General features: G+C 42.4%; 1 protein-coding gene across 2 annotated transcripts in view; it reads left to right on the top strand.

Moving 5' to 3' along the window:
• The window catches only part of PAK3 (p21 (RAC1) activated kinase 3), a 357,376-nt gene that overhangs the window by 68,373 nt on the left and 272,987 nt on the right, over positions 1-16,016 (top strand). Inside the window, exon 2 of one of the 2 annotated variants that reach the window (XM_073599358.1) lies at positions 1,705-1,900. The exons of the other annotated variant lie outside the window; for it this stretch is intronic. The gene's annotated coding sequence lies outside the window, so the exon portion shown is untranslated. The remainder of the gene's footprint in view (positions 1-1,704; positions 1,901-16,016) is intronic. 2 annotated transcript variants of the gene reach the window in all.

The following is a 16,016-nucleotide window of genomic DNA, read 5'->3' as shown; positions in this document are numbered from 1 at the left end:
CCATTGTGTGTTAGTTTTGATTGGTCAAAGGATAAGTGTACTATCTGAAAAGTCGGATCAAAGTAGTATCCTGTTCATGAAAGTCGGATGGATGTAGGACCAATGTAGGATCAATGTAGGACCAATGTAGGACTGATGTTGCAGAGCAAAGTAGGATGAAAGTCGTACTACTGTCGTGTAGTATAGTGTTAACCCAGCCTAAAACCTATTGTCTGGTAGCTGACTGAAAGTAATTTAGCGACAAGACCGGTTCCTCTGAATCATATGAAACCATCTAACAAAAAAAAGACAAGAAGTCTAAAAAAGGGATTTCCAGTCCATAGACTGCCTTGCAATTCATCAAATATGCAACACTATGTATTATGATTTATCCAGCATTACTAATGAGCTGCCTTTTCATCTACCACAAGTTACACCCATCGGCCGCTACGTGGGAGATCGAAAATAATTTATTTTTTACCAATGACCATTAAACAGAGACTACCTCTTCAGTTTTACTGTTCCCCCCTTTTTCTCAAGAACCTAGGTTCAACCTTCATTGATGTCCCATATTCAGTGGGATCACTTTAGGTAGCCGGCTAGGTTGGGGAGATCTGGAGTGAATGAGGAGTGTGAAGGTGGTGTGTCTGTTTTTGTTTCACAAAGCTGTCATTTATATTGGTGGAGGTACTTACCCTGTTTCTCCGAAAATAAGACCTAGCGTGATTGTCGGTGATGGCTGCAATATAAGCCCTACCCCCCAAATAAGCCCTAGTTAAAGTCCTTGTAGGGCTTATTTTCAGGGAAAAAGGGTAGGGCTTATTTGAGGGGTAGGGCTTATATTGCAGCCATCACCGACAATCACGCTAGGTCTTATTTTCAGGAAAACAGGGTAGTATCATTTATTTGTTCATGTGTATTGACATTTTACATATTTATAATAAAGTATTCCGTTATGTATCTTTTCAAGACCTGTGTGTCCCTCTCTGAAGAATCCTGTTTTAGACTTCTTGTCTTTTTTTTGTTACAGGAGAGTGTGACCAGCTTGCAAGAGTCCTGTGTGCGTTTGGCTATGCTTCAGGTCCAAATTCGGACCGGAAACGATGAACAGGCACGCACCGGACCCCCTGCTGGGCCCTTGCATAGTGTGAACCCAGCCTTAAAGGAGTTGTAAATCCTAATGGTTTTTCACCCTAATGCATTCTATGTATTAAGGTGAAAAACCTGTGCTGCATTAGTCCCCCAGAGCCCCTCTTTTTTTCTTACCTGAACCTGATCGTTCCAGTGACGAGCACAAGCTCAACATCTCCAGCCGCTGTCTCGGTCCTCATTGGACAGATTGATAGCAGCGGGAGCCATGGGCTCCCGCTGCTGTCAATCAAATCCAGTAACATGGGAGCCAGGGGGCGGGGCAGAGTCCTGCTGTCTGTGTCAACAGACACAATACCAGGACTTGGGAGCGCACCCGCACGAATGCCCCCATGGAAAGCGGCTCTCCGTGGGGGCACCCGATGAGGAGGAGGAGCCAGGAGCGCCGCTGGGGGACCCCAGAAAAGGAGGATCAGGGCCGCTCTGTGCAAAATCCTTGTGCAGAGCAAGTAAGCATGACATGTTTGTTATTTAAAAAAAAAAAAAAAAACGAACCTTTGCAATCTCTTTAAAGCTAGTTTAGTCTAGGGGACTTGTAATAAACAGGATTACTAACCATATTCCTCACTTTCGCAGGCTTCCCACCCACTGGACAAGCAATCCTCTGAAGGTGCTCCTCTTCACAGGTCGTGTGGCCCCCCCCCACTGACAACATCACTTATAATGCAGATCTAGTGGACTCACATTGTACATCAGGACTTTAAGTGCACATCTACACTCCAGTTCTTGAGCAGGAGGAGAGGAGCTGGCAGCCAGGGGGGTGAGGAATAAGGTAAGTTTTTCTCTGTTATATCACCCTAGACTAAATGAGCATTGGACCGTTACCATAAGGTAGGGCTACCATAATGATAATTTTTATCATCTGACCAGAGTGACCATGTAGTTTGCTTATTAAGAGCATATTACCAGGTTTATTTTATAGCAGGGAGTTTGAAGCACCTACATACCATGAACTTCACTGCCACCCTGCTGACATGATGGAACTAGAGCTTCTGGTGAACCTTTTCCCTGTTCTTACAATGACTTTGGACAGGGCCCCTGGGAGCAAGTGAAAAAGGGACAAGCACTTGGAAAGTATAGAGAACTTGCTAGATTGCCCTGAATGCAAAATTCAATAAGAAATATAAATCGGTTTCACGCTATGGACTTTAATATAGCAAAAGAAAGGCATAGAGTGGATGTGGGCTGCTAGTGCAAATTGTGTTATAATATATATTGCGGTATGAAAAAAATATAGATATATGTGACTAAGTGCATGCAATAAATATTCAAATTAAGTATCGATCCTAATTTATTAACAATCCTAATTAACCGGTTCCTGACCAGCTCACGCATATACTGCGTTACAATGGCTCTCCTGGGCGAAACCCCATACGGGTACAGCTTTCCCTTTAGAAGCCGCCAGAAGACCACAGTGGGAGCGATCGCCGCCGACCACCCGCGATCGCGTGCACGAGAGCCAGCACGGGGATTTGTGTGTAAACACACAAATCCCTTTTCTGTCAGGGGAGAGGAAACTAAGTAGGAACAACGATATGTCTCCTCCCCCAGTCAGTCTTATCCCCATATAGTTAGAACACACTGAGGGAACACACATTTAACCCATTGATTGCCCCCTAGTGTTAACCCCTTTCTTACCAGTGACATTTACACAGTAATCGGTGCATATTTATAGCACTGATCGCTGTATAAATGTCAATGGTCCCAAAATTGTGTCAAAAGTGTCTGATCTGTCCGTCGCAATGTCACAGTACCGCAAAAAATCGCAGATCACCGCCATTACTAGTAAAATAAATAAAATGCCGTAAATCTTTCCCACAGTCTGTAGCCGCTATAACTTTTGCGCAAACCAATCAATATACGCTTATTGCGTTTTTTTTTTTTTTTACCAAAAATATGTAGAAGAATATATATTGGCCTAAACTGATTTTTTTTTTTTTTTTTTTTTTTTTAATTTTGGGGATATTTATTATAGCAAAATGTAAAAAATATTGTTTTTTTTTTTTGTTTTTTTTTTTCAAAATTGACGCTTTTTTTTTGTTTATAGCGCAAAAAATAAAAACTGCAGAGGTGATCAAATACCACCAAAAAAAGCTCTATTTTTGGGAAAAAAGGGCACAAATTTTGTTTGGGTACAGCATTGCATGACCGCTCAATTGTCAGTTAAAGCGACGCAGTGCCAAATTGTAAAGAGTTCTCTGGTCAGGAAGGGGGTAAAATCTTCCAGGGCTGAAGTGGTTAAATTGATTCAACCTGTAACAGTTATATGCACTTACATGAATACTGAAACCGGATGTGACGCAGTAGCTCCCGCTTACGCGTTTCATCACAAAGACGTCACCAGAATCGGTCAACTTCTGATGACGCCTTCGTAGCGAAATACATAAGGCAGAGCTACAGCGTCATTGCGTCACATCCGTTTTCAATACGTGGAGCGCATTGCGTCCCGGACTTCCTTGTTTAACCAGAAAACGCTTGAATATATTCGTATTCATGTGAGTATAATGTATATTTTGTGCAATAAAGCATTTGTTATATGGAGTTATGCTATGGAAGCAATTAATTGTCATTGCATGAGATCACTGGGGCAGAGAATATTAAGAAGACATCCGTCTGAATAAGGATTCACTTACAGTCAGTAGCACTGTGAATGCTGGCAACCCCCCTAGTGGGGAGTTTGATCTGGTGGGTGCAGCAAGATAAGGGGGCACGAGTGTGACACGGATACACTGTTCGATTGTATGCACTTTGGGAGCACTGATACATTCTATATTACCTTTGATTTTGTATGAACTTGGTTTAACACTTTTCACTTTATATTGGATGGATGGGACACAGGATCACCAATGGACTTATTTCACAAAATAATTTTTGTTGTAGCACTTAAATATCAGTATTTCTCACACATTAGCACTTCACTTGATATAACTGTTACAGATTGAATCATTTTAATTAGGATTGTTTATAAATTAGGATTGATGCTTAATTTGAATATTTATTGCATGCACTTAGCACTTTGTCACATTGTTATCTATATTTTTTCATACTGCAATATATTTTAGCACAATTTGCACTAGCAGCGCCACATCTACTCTACCTCTTTCGTTTCTACTATGCAAAATACAAGTCTGCTTTCATGTAAGCTTTAGCTGCACAGGATTTATGCAGTGCACACATTTGTGTTGGTAAAAGACTTCTCTGTTCTTGACTAAACATTGCCAACCTAATGCAATGCATAGCACAATGTGTGTCTGTTTTCCTCACAAGATAATTGATTGACATCATCAGATAATGCAGCTCCCTTTTATGACAATGACAGCTTTACTAAGGCCCTTGCATAAAGTTACTCTTAATTTCTAGCTCTACTCTTCTTCTGGCAAAGGTAAAGAGACAGTGGGGCTAATTTAATAAATGCATATAGACTGTGAAGTTTGAAAGTGCAGTTGCACTCTGAAAGAGCATTTACCCCAGAGCTTAGTAAAGGAGGGGAAGCTCTGCTGACTTCCATCATCCAATCATGTGCATGAAAAATGCTGTTTTTTTCCTTGCATGTGATTCGGGGGGTTATTTACTAAAGGCAAATCCACTTTGCACTGCAAGTACACTTGAAAGCGCACTGAAAGTGCACTTGGAAGTGCAGTCGCTGTAGATCTGAGGGGGACATGCAAGGAAAATTAAAAAACAGCATTTTAGCTTGCACATGATTGGATGATAAAATCAGCAGAGCTTCCCCTCATTTCAGATCTTCCCCTCAGATCTACAGCGACTGCACTTCCAAGTGTACTTGTAGTGCAGAGTGGATTTCCCTTTAGTAAATCAACCCCTGGGTATTTTTAGCAAAGTGAAGCTTTCTCTCATTTACTAAGCACCGAAGCAAATGCCCTTGCTAAGTACACAGTCTATTTGCCTTTAGTAAATCCAACCCAGTGTATGTCTTTTCGGTCATTGAAGCTTCCTTATGGAGGACTACATTACTATGTAATTTATGTACAAAATATGAGGATAAGACCTTGCATCCTTAACAGTAATGCCCTGTACACACGATAGGATTTTCCAATGGAAAATGTGTGATAGGACCTTGTTGTCGGAAATTCTGACCGTGTGTGGGCTCCATCACACATTTTCCATAGGAATTTCCAACACACAAAGTTTGAGAGCAGGATATAAAATTTTCCGACAACAAAATCCGTTTCGGAAATTCCGATCGTGTGTACACAAATCTGATGAAATATAAATATGTTTGACTAGTTTTGCATGTGTTCTGCTTTCTGAACCTACCAAAGATATGTCACACATAGTTACATAGTAGGTGAGGTTGAAGAAAGACACACGTCCATCAAGTCCAACCTATGTGTGTGATTATGTGTCAGTATTACCTTACATATCCCTGTATGTTGCGGTCATTCAGGTGATTATCTAATAGTTTCTTGAAGCTATCAATGCTCCCCGCTGAGACCACCGCCTGTGGAAGGGAATTCCACATCCTTACCGCTCTTACAGTAAAGAACCCTCTACGTAGTTTAAGGTTAAACCTCTTTTCTTCTAATTGTAATGAGTGGCCCCGAGTCTTATTAAACTCTCTTCTGCGAAAAAGTTTTATCCCTATTGTGGGGTCACCAGTACAGTATTTGTAAATTGAAATCATATCCCCTCTCAAGCGTCTCTTCTCCAGAGAGAATAAGTTCAACGCTCGCAACCTTTTCCTCATAACTAAGATCCTCCAGACCCTTTATTAGCTTTGTTGCCCTTCTTTGTTTCCAGTACATCCTTCCTGAGGACTGGTGCCCAGAACTGGACAGCATACTCCAGGTGCGGCCGGACCAGAGTCTTGTAGAGCGGGAGAATTATCGTTTTATCTCTGGAGTTGATCCCCCTTTTAATACATGCCAATATTCTGTTTGCCTTATTAGCAGCAGCTTGGCATTGCATGCCATTGCTGAGCCTATCATCTACTAGGACCCCCAGGTCCTTTTCCATCCTAGATTCCCCCAGAGGTTCTCCCCCCAGTGTATAGATTGCATTCATATTTTTGCCACCCAAATGCATTATTTTACATTTTTCTACATTGAACCTCATTTGCCATGTAGTCGCCCACCCCATTAATTTGTTCAGGTCTTTTTGCAAGGTTTCCACATCCTGCGGAGAAGTTATTGCCCTGCTTAGCTTAGTATCGTCTGCAAATACAGAGATTGAACTGTTTATCCCATCCTCCAGATCGTTTATAAACAAATTAAATAGGATTGGTCCCAGCACAGAACCCTGGGGAACCCCACTACCCACCCCTGACCATTCTGAGTACTCCCCATTTATCACCACCCTCTGAACACGCCCTTGTAGCCAGTTTTCGATCCAGGTACTCACCCTATGGTCCATGCCAACGGACCCTATTTTGTACAGTAAACGTTTATGGGGAACTGTGTCAAATGCTTTTGCAAAATCCAGATACACCACGTCTACGGGCCTTCCTTTATCTAGATGACAACTCACCTCCTCATAGAAGGTTAATAGATTGGTTTGGCAAGAACGATTCTTCATGAATCCATGCTGATTACTGCTAATGATATCGTTCTTATTACTAAAATCTTGTATATAGTCCCTTATCATCCCCTCCAAGATTTTACATACTATTGATGTTAGGCTAACTGGTCTGTAATTCCCAGGGATGTATTTTAGGCCCTTTTTAAATATTGGTGCTACATTGGCTTTTCTCCAATCAGCTGGTACCATTCCAGTCAATAGACTGTCTGTAAAAATTAGGAACAACGGTCTGGCAATCACCTGACTGAGTTCCCTAAGTACCCTCGGATGCAAGCCATCTGGTCCCGGTGATTTATTAATGTTAAGTTTCTCAAGTCTAATTTTAATTCCGTCCTCTGTTAACCATGGAGGTGCTTCCTGTGTTGTGTCATGAGGATAAACACTGCAGTTTTGGTTACTGAAGCCCCCCGATTCACTCGTGAAGACTGAGGAGAAGAATAAATTCAATACCTTTGCCATCTCCCCATCCTTTGTAATCAGATGTCCTTCCTCATTCTTTATGGGGCCAATATGGTCTGTCCTCCCTTTTTTACTGTTTACATACTTAAAGAATTTCTTGGGATTTTTTTTGCTCTCCTCCGCTATGTGTCTTTCATGTTCTATCTTAGCCGTCCTAATTGCACCCTTACATTTCTTATTGCATTCTTTATAAAGTCTGAATGCTGAGGATGATCCCTCAACCTTGTATTTTTTGAAGGCCTTCTCCTTTGCTTTTATATGCATTTTTACATTGGAGTTAAAGGGGTTGTAAAGGTAAAAATTTTTTCACCTTAATGCATTCTATGCATTAAGGTGAAAAAACTTTTGACAGTACCGCCGCCCCCAGCCCCCCCGTTTTACTTACCTGACGCCTCGAATCTTCGCTCCTCGTCCTCGTCAGCTTCATTGCAGCTCAGCCTGGTCGCTGATTGGCTGCAGTGGATGGATTGAAAGCAGCGCAGCCATTGGCTCGCGCTGCTGTCAATCACATCCGATGACGCGGCGCGCCGGGGGGCGGGGCCGAGTGATACAGCGAGCGGCTATAGCCGCCGGCTGTATCACGGGAGCGCGCCCGCAAGCACTCACCACCGAGGGAGGGAGCTCGCATGAAGGTGGTAAATGCTTGCGGGGAGGAGCTGAAACAGCCGCCGAGGGACCCCAGAAGACCAGGTTCGGGGCCACTCTGTGCAGAACGAGCTGCACAGTGAAGGTAAGTATAACATGTTTGTTATTTTAAAAAAAAAAAAAAAACATCTTTACAACCCCTTTAAGCCATCCAGGATTTTTGTTCGCTCTTTTAAATTTATTACCCAATGGGATACATTGGCTAATGCCCTTATTTAATATGCTCTTAAAGCAAACCCATCTCTCCTCCGTATTCTTTGTTCCTAATATTTTATCCCAATTTATGCCTTTTAGCAAGGTTTGTAGTTTAGGGAAGTTGGCTCTTTTGAAATTCAGTGTCTTTGTATTCCCTTTATGTTTCCTATTTGTGTGATTTATACTGAAACTATTTGACCTGTGATCGCTGTTACCTAAATTGCCCCGTATTTCCACATCTGTGATCAGGTCTGTATTTTTGGTAATCAGTAGATCCAGTAATGTTTTATTTCTAGTTGGTGCGTCTACCATCTGACCCATAAAATTGTCCTGCAAGACATTAAGGAACTGGCGAGCCTTAAATGAATGCGCGGTTCCCTCCGCCCAGTCTATGTCTGGATAATTAAAATCCCCCATTATGATAACACTTCCCATCCTTGCTGCTAATCCAATTTGTGATAGGAGATCCATCTCCACTTTCTCCTTCAGGTTAGGGGGCCTATAGCATACTCCCAGTATTATTTTCCCCTTAGCTTCATCCCTTTGGAGCTCTACCCATAAGGATTCCACCTCCTCTCTAGCTCCCTCAGTGATGTCATCTCTCACATTCGCTTGTACATTATTCTTGATATATAGGCATACCCCTCCCCCTTTTTTACCCTTTCTATCCTTGCGGTATAGGGTATACCCTTGAATGTTTGCCAGCCAATCATGAGAGCTGTTGAACCAGGTCTCTGAAATTCCCACAAAATCCAAAATCTCCTTGTACAACAGTATCTCTAGTTCACCCATCTTGTCTGCCATGCTCCTGGCATTGGTGAACATGCCACATAGTTTAGACCGGTCGCATATTGTCCTCGTATTGGGCGTTTCAAAATTGCAACTAGGACTTGCTACTATACTCTAGGGCTGCAACTAACGATTATTTTCATAATCGATTAGTTGGCCGATTATTGTTTCGATTAATCGGTTAATAACCTTAAAAAAAGTGTGGTCTATAATTGAGTTAATATGTAAAGTTTAAAAAAAGGCAATTTATTCCTAAATATCTTTATATGCAGGGGTAAATATAAATAACTATTTGGTTAGGGAGTAAAATCTTTAATCCTCTCGGAGAATAACAGACAGAAGAGATATACTCTATATACTATTAGAGGTTGAATCTGGTAAATATCATCAGACTCAGATGAAATTTTTTTATTTAAAGAAAAAAAAATTCTAGACTGTTTTGCAGATTTTCAAACAGAACTGTAATATTATATGCTTTTCTGCAGCTTCTCCATTGAAGTATATTGAACCAAAAAAGCACCAAAATACACAGCAGCTGAAAAAAGCATAGATGTGAACGTTAAATGAACTGAGAAGTCGGCCCAGTCCTCCAGGAACCCAAACCCCTCCTTACTACACCAGCTCTTCAGCCACTTGTTTACTTCCCTAATCTCCCTCTGCCTTTCTGGTGTGGCTCGATGTACCGGTAGTATTCCTGAGAATACTACCTTGGAGGTCCTTTTCCTCAATTTAGCACCTAAGTCCCTAAAATCGTTCTTTAGGACACTCCATCTGCCTCTGACTTTGTCATTGGTGCCAACGTGCACCATGACAGCCGGGTCTTCCCCAGCCCCTCCCAGTAATCTGTCCACAAGATCCGTGATGTGCCGAACCCGAGCGCCCGGTAGACAACATACTGTTCGGCGCTTCAGGTCTTGGTTACAGATTGCCCTCTCTGTCCTTCTAAGAATTGAGTCCCCTACCACCAGAATCTGTCTTTCCTTTCCCTTTGCTGCCCCCCCACTCTCACTGGAGGAGTTCTTCCCCTGGCAGCTAGGAGAGTCCCTCATCTCCAGCAGTGCTGGTCCCTGACTGGTTTCACCAATGACACTCAATGGAGCGTACTTATTGTGATGCTCCAGTCCTGGATCGGCCTCTCTGGCACTTCCCCCTCTACCCCTCTTGACTGTCACCCATCTACTCTTTGCTAGTGCCTGCACCTCTTTGTCTCCACCCGCCTCTGTGCTGGCCCCTGCCGGCACCTGCCGTGTACATTCCTGGCTCACCTTTAGTATGGAGGGACTTCTCAGTGCTGACAGTTGCTTCCCTAGATTCAGAACCTGGGCTTCCAGGGAAACAATATGCTTACATTTTGCACAGCAGTATTCACCCTCCATCGGATGATCAAGGAACGCATACATGCGGCAAGGTGTACAAAGAGTCGCCTCTCCACACCCGCCGGGCATCGTACCTATTAAATTTAGTGAGGATTTGGGGATTTTACCCTGTCCAAATTACCTAACAGCTAGCTTCCTGGCACTAATACTCAAGACAATACACAGGTACACAACAAGACAATACACAGGTACTCACAGACCTACGTGCACTCGCAATACTCAAGTATATAGTACACAATACACAAGTACTAACGATCCACACACACTACTCAGACAACACTCAGATACTCACACTACACAGGTACTATGACCCCTGTTATAACCTCCTGTTTTAAACTCTAGTTTTTTAACTCCCACTTATACCAAGTTCCACAGCCAAAGACTGAGCACCATAGTGGTTGATTTACTAAAACTGGAGAGTGCAAAATCTGGTGAAGCTCTGCAAATAAACCAGCTTCTAGTGTTTTTTGTCAAAGCCTAATTGAACAAGCTGAAATTAGATTCTGATTGGCTACCATGCACAGCTACACCAGATTTTGCACTCTAAAAAACCAATAAAGATGTACAATGCACAGTGGTGCTAGCTAATTTATGGTAAGTCAAGAATAAAGGGTAGTCCACCTAAAACATATATAATAATTCGCATTAACTGTTTTAAAGCAATCATTTATTTTAATTATCCCTGGGGACTTTAGGGAGAGAGTTTCCATGTTTTATTGCAATAGCCATTGCAATGGGGTCTCACTATTAGAGCCCTTGCACACTGGGGCAGGGGCGACGTCGGCGGTAAAACGCCGCTATTAATAGCGGCGTTTTACCGTCGGTATGCGGCCGCTAGCGGGGCGGTTTTACCCCCCGCTAGCGGCCGAGAAAGGGTTAAAAACCACCGCAAAGCGCCTCTGCAGAGGCGCATTGCCGGCGGTATAGCCGCGCCGTCCCATTGATTTCAATGGGCAGGAGCGGTAAAGGAGCGGTATACACACCGCTCCGAAGATGCTGCTAGCAGGACTTTTATTACCGTCCTGCCAGCGCATCGCTCCAGTGTGCAAGCCCTCGGGGCTTTCACACAGGAATACATGCAGCGGCACTTTCGGGGCGGTTTGCAGGCGCTATTATTAGCGCAATAGCGCCTGCAAACCGCCCCAGTGTGCAAGGGCTCTTACTGTTTATTGTTAATGTTATATTGTTATGTTAACCACTTGCTTACTGGGCACTTATACCCCATTCCTGCCCAGGCCAATTTGTCACACTTTGAATGACAATTGCGCGGTCATGCAACACTGTGTCCATATGAAATTTTGATCATTTTTTCACACAAATAGAGCTTTTTTTTGGTGATATTTAATCACCACTGGGTTTTGTGTTTTTATTTTTATTTTTTTGCTAAATAAACAAAAAAAGAAACGGAAAATGTTGAAAAAATACCAAAAAGTTTTTCATAATTTGTTATAAAATTTTGCAAGCAGGTAGTTTTTCAACTTCAGTGATGGGCAATGGTGGGCACTGATCAGGAGGTACTGATGAGGTTGCACTGATTAGCAGTAGTGATGGGCACTGATAGATTGCACTGGTGGGCACTGATCAGCAGCACTGGAAGGCACTAAGGGGACCAATGTCCCTCTAACAGAACACGATTAACGGCTTTCTTCTTCACGCCGTCAGCATGCGGGGAAAGAAAAGCAGATAAAGGGCTTCTGTTTACTTCCGTGATCAGCTGTCATTGGCTGACAGCCGATTATGTGGTAAATGGGCCCCCTGTGATTGGCCCTTTACCTCGATCAGTGATCAGCCCAGTACCAAGGACTCGGCATTCCTGGGGTGCGAGAGCGTTTTTCAGCTATAGCGTGGGCACGAAGTGGTTAATATTATGTTTAGATTGATGAAGGTTTTTATGCAGAAAAGGAAGAGTCGTTTCAGTGGCTGTAGAAACACAAGGAAATCTTGAGTTTTGAGATTTTGCTGCTGGTATCCTCAAAGTATATGAGAATCCAGTGGGTGCTCAGCCCACCATTATTTACTATCAGAAGATGACAGGACACCGGGACATCGTCTCTTGCTACATCTGCTGATCCTGCTACTCCTGCTTACTGTTTGATGCTGAACTCTCACAATATTTAAATTTGTGCAGTATGAGCAATGACTCTTTTAGTTAGAGTTGGTTTTATTTCTACAGGAAAAGTCAGAAAGCCAGCTGGTAGACATAACCCCTTAGGAGTTGTTACACATTGGGGTTGATTTACTAAAGGCAAATACATAGGTACTAACCTTTTACATAGGTTAAACTTGATGGACTTGTGTCTTTTTTCAACCTCACCTACTATGTAACTATGTAAATAGTCTGTGCACTGCAAGTGCAGTTGCTCTAGATCTGAGGGGAACACGGAAGGCAAATAAAAAAAACAGCATTTTTGCTTGCACATGATTGGATGATAGAAATCAACAGAGCTTCCCCTCAAATCTGCATTTTCGGGGCACTTGGAGTGCACAGTATATTTGCATTAAGTAAATCAACCTCAATATCTATTAGTTTTAGGCACCATTCTGGTGCATTGTTATTGTTAAAATTGAAGATTGCAGAATCTCAGATTAGAGCAGTGAGTCAGTTTACACTTTTCTTTTACCATATAGCAGTTTATACTTTTATAGGTCCAATTTTAGTTTGTTTACTACTGTGTCCTTGTGAACAATTACTAACTAGTATCAATTTAAATTTTTCAAAATGCCATAATAAAAGACCTTAGTATTGGCCACAATATATTTGTGTTCTTTCAGTATACCAGCAATAAAGATGTTTGCTGGGAAGGAAAAAAAGTTGCGAGGTGGAACGGATTCAAGCACCTACATAACAAATGGGCTAGTGAAACTTTTTAACCACTTCTCCTTAGGTGGACGTCATATGACGTCCTGGAGTTTAAGTGGTTAAGTCTGGATGATGGGTGCAGCCGCAGGAATCATTCAGATATCTTTCTTTTTCTGCCATCAATTTCCTACAATGTAAAAACAATCATAGCGGTTGTTCAGCTGCATGGTTGTTTTTACAGGCAGGAGGGGAAGTCCGCCCTGTCCCGCCGCCCTCCAGTGCTTCTACCGGCTCGCTTGTGCGATTGGCGAGCTGGAGAATGAATCGGCCGGCCAAATACCATAGAGAATACTGCTGACCAGATGGTCCCCAGCAGTCTCTATGACTTTTGGAGGCTGGGCATGATGTTGTGACATCACGTCCGGCCTCAGCAGATGTAAACACTGCCGTTGCCTTGGCTGGGAAGCCGAGATCGTGTTTTTTTTTTTTTTTTTTCTTTTTTCATTTCAGGCTTCCTAGAATAGAGAAGAGATGTGTGGACTTACAGATCTCGCTGTAAAGAGGACCTGTCATGCTCTATGCCTATTACAAGGGATGTTTACATTCCTTTTAGTAGGACTAAAACTGATCAAAAAAAAAAAAGTTTAAAGGGAAAGTGTCAAAAAAAAAAAAAAGTTTAAACAAAATATATTTTTTAAAGCGCCCGCAAATGTAAATGGTGTTCAAACCACACATGTGACAAACATTAGAGCGAGTGCAATAATTCTAGCCCAAGACCTCGCCTGTAACTGTAAAATTTTTAAAGCGTCGCCTGTGGAGATTTTCAAGTACCGAAGTTTGGCGCCATTCTACGAGTGTTTGCAATTTTAAAGCGTGACATGTTGGGTATCTATTTTCTTGGGTAACATCATCTTTCATGTTATACAAAAAAATCGGGCTAATTTAAGTTTTTCTTTTTTAAACAGTTAAAAAAATGCTTTTGAAAAGTTGCTGTGCAAATACCATGTGACATAAAAAGTTGCAACGACCACCAATTTATTCTCTAGGGTCTCTGCTAAAAAAACATATCTAATGTTTGGGAGTTCTGAGTAATTTTCTAGCAAATAAATGATGATTTTTACATGTAGGAGAGGAATGCCAGAATAGGCCCGGTATGGAAGTGGTTAAATAAAATTTCTAGTAATATATTATGAGGAAACGTTGGTGAATGTACACCCAAAAATGTTTGCATTAATGTGATCTAGTCTTTCCCGCCTTTGACAAACCGCCTTTTGCATTGTCATATCTTTATTAAACATATGGTTTAATTAGTGTTTCCCAAACATTGTCATTACATCCCACCAACATTTCATGTTTTTGTTGATTTTAAAAAATGCTAAGGACTTTTGGCATATACAGTATAAGGCAACCTGGAAAAATTTGACCAATGTGAATTGACAGGTTTGGGGAAGCAATGGTTGTAACAGCAAGGTCGGTTAAAGTAGAACTAAAGTCAAAACTTTAAGAGGTTTATAACCAATGTTAGATTTTACCATCTGTGTTCCCATTGAGGAGACTTTCCTTCACTTACAGGCCCATAGCCTGTAAGTGTAAGGAAATCCAACGTTTCACCAGAACTAGCGTCCCCATTGGAAGATTTCCCTTCTATTCCTGTTCTTGTGACAACCAAAAGGTTGGGATTTTTCTTTCACTCTCTGTGATAATGATAAACAGGACAAATAGAGAGGGTGAATCTCTTAACAGGGTCACAGACAGCAATAAAAATCTCACACTTCCTTTCTACTCTATTCTCTAGATAACCGGAGTATGCGTCCGGTTCTGGGTACCAGTCCTCAAGAAGGATGTATTGGAACTCGAAAGACAAGGCTCCACTGCCTGTTCCCCTTACTTAGGATGGTGATGCCGGGACCCGAGAGCCGAGGGACGGGTCGGCCTCGGGCGGCCGACATCGCGGGCACTCAGGACAGGTAAGTACTTATTTAAAGTCAGCAGCTACAGTGTTTGTAGCTGCTGACTTTAACATTTTTTTTTTTCAGGGACGGAATCCCGCTTTATCCTCTGACAAATACTTTATGGAGGTGGTCATCAGTCCTATACAGTGATTAATGGTTAGGTATTCTGCCCTGTATGCAACATACTGTAGTTCAAATCCATGTATATGTTTGGATGTGGTGGTTCAGGTCACACTACAACTTTCAAATTGTTTTTCTAGCAAATTTCTTCTGCTTCAGACACACTGTTAGTCTACTCCTGTGTTTATATCGAGCGTGTGTTGCATGATCCAAATATTTTACACTGTAGCTTATAGACAGATGGCTTGGCATTCCACTGAAGGATTTCCTAACTTTTTAATTCATTGGTCCTTCAATGCAAGTCACTCAGGCCAGAGTAGCAAACCAGCCCACTCCATTATACTTCTTCCACTACGCTTCAAAGATTGAATGTGGTTTTGGTGTTATAATTGAGCATTTGTTTTTCTCCAAATACTGTCTACATCAGGGGTAGGCAGCCTTTGAGAGATGGAGATCTACCTGAACAACACTGTAACACTGATGAAGTAAAAGATCACCGAGCACACCGGGCACAGTGCCATCGTTTTTACTCAGAACAAAAATAAGTATTACAAGAGAGTGCAGGGTTTAGGAGAACGTTATGCAGAGAATGCAGGGTTCACCAGTGCATTATGCTCAGAAAGTAGGGATCAGGAATGGGCTGCGCTCAGAATTCAGGGTTCAAGAGTGCATTATGCTCAGAATTCAGGGTTCGGGAGTGCATTGCGCTCAGAATACAGGGTTTAGGAGTGCATTGCGCTCAGAATGCAGGGTTTAGGAGTGCATTGCGCTCAGAATGCAGGGTTTAGGAGTGCGTTACGCTCAAAATGCAGGGTTTAGGAGTGTGTTACACTCAGAAGGCAGGGCTCAGTAGTGCATTGCGGTCAGAATGCAGGGATCAGGAGTGCGTTGTGTTCAGAATGCTGGGTTCAGGAGTGCGTTGCGGTCAGAATGCAGGGTTCAGGAGTGCGTTGCGCTCAGAATTCAGGGGATCAGGAGTGCGTTGCACTCAGAATGCAGGGGATCGGGTGTGCA

This window comes from Aquarana catesbeiana, linkage group LG09 (genome assembly GCF_042186555.1).
Source record: "Aquarana catesbeiana isolate 2022-GZ linkage group LG09, ASM4218655v1, whole genome shotgun sequence".
In the NCBI taxonomy this organism is placed as follows: Eukaryota; Metazoa; Chordata; class Amphibia; order Anura; family Ranidae; genus Aquarana; species Aquarana catesbeiana.
The sequence above is the reverse complement of the archived record's forward strand: the minus strand, read 5'-3'. Positions and strand labels throughout refer to the sequence as shown.